Raw genomic sequence first — 4736 nt, 5'->3', positions numbered from 1 at the left:
ACATTATAAAACATTTAACGTACTTATGAGCCTAAAGGCCCGCACCTTATAGTATACCAATCGCCTCAGAATCACTTTCTGAGTCGATTTAGCTATGTCCGTCTGTCCGTCCGACCGTCTGTCTGTCTGTCTGTGTGTCCATGTAAACCTTGTGCGCACGCTACAGGTCGCAATTTTCAAGATAATTTGATGAAATTTGGCACATACTTTTTTTATCTTTTCAAGATAATTTGATGAAATTTGGCACATGCTGTTTTTTTTGGTTCAAGGACGATCGCTATTGAAAATGGTTGAAATCGGTCCATTATTTCTCCTAGCCCCCATACAACCGTACCCCCGAATCGGGCCTTTAGGCACATGCTGTTTTTTTGGTTCAAGGACGATCGCTATTGAAAATGGTTGAAATCGGTCCATTATTTCTCCTAGCCCCCATACAACCGTACCCCCCCCCAAATCGGGCCTTTAGGCTCATAAGTACGTTAAATGTTTCATAATGTCAACGAAAATCAGCAAAAATTTGTTTTATAGAACAATAATTGACAATACTAATTTTTATTGTGTTCGGGCCTCATTTGACCTTAGCCCCCATACAGACTCCCCTTCAGAAAATGACTTGATGGTCAAAATTAACTTATAATTACCTATAAAACGATTATTAACGATTATTAATGACTTTGTAGTAGACGTAAATTCATCTACCAAAATTTATAAGGATAGGCCCATATTTACCTCTTCTCCCTTATGAGATCTCTTGTAGAAAATCTCTCTTTTTTGTCAACAATAAGTAAAAATATTCCACAATAAAACAAATTAAATACTTTATTTAAAAAAAAATCAAAATTTTAACATACTGACTGGTGTAGGGTATCATATGGTCGGCATTGCCCGACTATAAATTCATACTTGATTTACTTATTGTTGACAAAAAAGAGAGATTTTCTACAAGAGGGAGAAGAGGTAAATATGGGCCTATCCTTATAAATTTTGGTAGATGAATTTACGTCTACTACAAAGATAGTAATAATCGTTAATAATCGTTTTATAAGTAATTATACCCTATACCACTATAGTGGGGAGGGTATTATGCGTTTATGCTGAAGTTTGTAACACCCAAAAATATCGGTCCTAGACCCACCTTAAAGTATACCAATCGCCTCAAAATCACTTTCTGAGTCGATTTAGCTATGCCCGTCTGTCCGTCCGTCGTCCGTCTGTCTGTGTGTCCATGTAAACCTTGTGCGCACGCTACAGGTCGCAATTTTCAAGATAATTTGATGAAATTTGGCACATACTTTTTTATCTTTTCAAGATAATTTGATGAAATTTGGCACATGCTGTTTTTTTTGGTTCAAGGACGATCGCTATTGAAAATGGTTGAAATCGGTCCATTATTTCTCCTAGCCCCCATACAACCGTACCCCCGAATCGGGCCTTTAGGCTCTTAAGTACGTTAAATGTATTATAATGTCAACGAAAATCAGCAAAAATTTGTTTTATAGAACAATAATTGACAATACTAACTTTTATTGTGATCGGGCCTCATTTGACCCTATCCCCCATACAGACTCCCCTTCAGAAAATGACTTGAAGGTGAAAATTAACTTATAATTACTTATAAAACGATTAAAATCTACATAAATGACTTTGTAGTAGACGTAAATTCATCTACCAAAATTTATAAGGATAAGTCCATATTTACCCCTTCTCCCCTATGAACCCTCTTGTAGAAAATCTCTTTTTTTTTTGTCAATAATAAGTAAAAATATTCCACAACAAAACAAATTAAATGCTTTATGTAAAAAAAAAATCAAAATTTTAACATACTGACTGGTGTAGGGTATCATATGGTCGGCAATGTCCTACAATAAATTCATACTTGTTATACCCTACACCACTTTAGTGGGGAGTGTATATTGGGTTTGTGCTGATGTTTGTAACATACAAAAATATTCGTGCTATACCCACCTTAAAGTATACCAATCGGCTTAGAATCATTTTCTGAGTCGATTAAGCTATGTCCGTCCGTCCGTCTGGCTGTCCATGTAAACCTTGTGCGCAAGATACAGGTCGCAATTTTCAAGATAATTGGATGAAATTTGACACACACGCTTCTTTTGGACCAAGGACCCTAACCCCCATACAAGCTCCCCTTCAGAAAATGACTTAAAGGTCAAAATTCACTTACAAACACTAATAACACTTTTAAATTCTACATAAATAATATTGAAGAAGACTTAACTCCCCCTACCAACATTTTTAAGGGTAGGGCCATTTTTGCAAAAAAAAGTAAAAATATTCCGAAATAAAGTTAAAACAAGTATGAATGTATAGTCGGGCATAGCCGACCATATGATACCCTACACCAGTCAGTATATATGTTAAAAATGGGGATTACTAAAAAAATAAGCATTTGGTTTATTTTTTTAACTTTATTTCGGAATATTTTTACTTTTTTTTGGCAAAAAAAGAGATTTTTAAGAGGGCTCAAAGGGGAGTAGGGCAAAATATGGCCCTATTCTTAAAAATGTTGGTAGTAGGGAGTTAAGTCTTCTTCAATATTATTTATGTAGAATTTAAAAGTGTTATTAGTGTTTGTAAGTGAATTTTGACCTTTAAGTCATTTTCTGAAGGGGAGTTTGTATGGGGGATAGGGTCAAATGAAGCCCGATCATTACAAAAATCGGTAGTGTCATTTAAAGCTCTATAGAACTGAGTTTTGTCGACTTTTGTTAACATAACAGATCATTTAATTAATTATAAGCCATGTCCATGGCTGATGTTTGTAACATACAAAAATATTGGTCCAATACCCACCTTAAGGTATACCGATCGATTCAGAATCATTTTTTGAGTCGATTAAGACATGTCAGTCCGTCTGTCCGGCGTGCTGGCTGTCCATGTAAACCTTGTGCGCAAGGTACAGGCCGCAATTTTCAAGATAATTTGATGAAATTTGGACCAAGAATGTTTTTTGGCACAGGGATGAAGCATAATGAAAATGGTTGAAATCGGTCCATTATTTCACCTACCTCCCGAATTGAAATTTTTATGCCATAATTACGTCAAATATTCTGCTATCTCTCTTGGCACAAATAAGTTTTATATAAGTATAAATAAATAAATATTTTCTTTTCCCAAATTTACCGAGGTTCGGACCTATATAAATCCTCATTTAGAAATTTTAGTTTTTTATCAGTAAATGGCTTAAACATTTTGAAATATGGTAATATTCAACATAAAAGTTTCTTTACAAAAAATAAAAATTTTATAAAAAGTAAAAATTTTAAAAATATACTCATGGTGTAGGGTATTATATGGTCGGCCATGCCCGACTATACTTTCCTAATTGTTTTTTTAAATAATCCCCATTTTTAACATACATACAGACTGGTGTAAGGTATCATATGGTCGGCTACGCCCGACTATACATTCATATTTGTTTTTATACCCTACACCATTTTAGTGGGGAGGGTATATTGGGTTTGTGCTGATGTTTGTAACGCACAATAATATTGGTCCTATACCCACCTTAAAGTATACCAATCGGCTTAGAATCATTTTCTGAGTCGATTTAGATAATTCAATGAAATTTGGTACATAATCTTATATTGTCCCAGGGACGAAGCCTATTGAAAATGGTTAAGATCGGTCTATTATTTCACCTAGCCCCCATACAACTGAACCCCCGAATAGGGCTTGTAAACCTTGTTTGTAATCAAACTACAGATCGCAATTTTAGAGATAATTCAATGAAATTTGGCACATGATCTTTTATGGTATAGTAGACGAAGCCTATTGAAAATGGTTAACATCGGTCCATTATTTCACCTAGCCCCCATACAACTGAACCCCTTGAACAGGGCTTTTAAAACTTGTAATCAAACTACAGGTAGCAATTTTGAAGATAATTCAATAAAATTTGGCACTCGATCTTCTATTGTACCAGAGACGAAGCCTGTTGAAAATGTTTTACATCGGTCCATTTTTTAACCTAGCCCCCATACAACTGAACCCGCCGAATAGGGCTTTTAAGTTCAACAAAAACCTGCCAAACCAAGTTATATACTAGCCTTAATGACTTAGAAACATTAAAGTTTAATAATTGCTTAAATTTTATATTTAACCTTAAATATATATTTTTTACAGACATCGAATATGTGAAATAACATATTTACTCTTCCTTGGAATAAGCCGTGGCGTGGCGGGAGGGTTTAAGTACTTCTAAACTAATTATTCCGCGAAATACACTGTGGTGTAGGGTATTATATGGTCGGGCTTGACCGACTATAACATTCTTACTTGTTAATTATTGTTGAGAGATTTTCTACAAGAGGGTTCATATGGGGGTGAGGGTAGATATGGGCATATCCTTATAAATTTTGATAGAGGAATTTATGTATACATCAACGTTACTTATGTATAATTTAGTCGTGTATTTAGTGTTTATAAGCGAATTTTGACATTCAAGTTATTTTCTGAAGGATAGTTTGTATAGTGGCTAAGATCATTACAAATAACGGCAGTGTCATTTAGACTGCAATAAAACTAGGTTTTGCCGATTGTTGTTGACATGGACAGACAGGCAGACAGATGAACATAGCTAAATCGACTAAGAAAGTAATTATAATTAAAACAAGTAAGAAGTTATAGTCGGGCGAGGCCGACCATATAATACCCTACACCTGTATACGAATAAAATGTGATTTAGTTTTCATAATAAAGCATTTAAGTTGAAT

Source organism: Lucilia cuprina, chromosome X (assembly GCF_022045245.1).
Source record: "Lucilia cuprina isolate Lc7/37 chromosome X, ASM2204524v1, whole genome shotgun sequence".
In the NCBI taxonomy this organism is placed as follows: domain Eukaryota; kingdom Metazoa; phylum Arthropoda; class Insecta; order Diptera; family Calliphoridae; genus Lucilia; species Lucilia cuprina.
The sequence above is the reverse complement of the archived record's forward strand: the minus strand, read 5'-3'. Positions refer to the sequence as shown.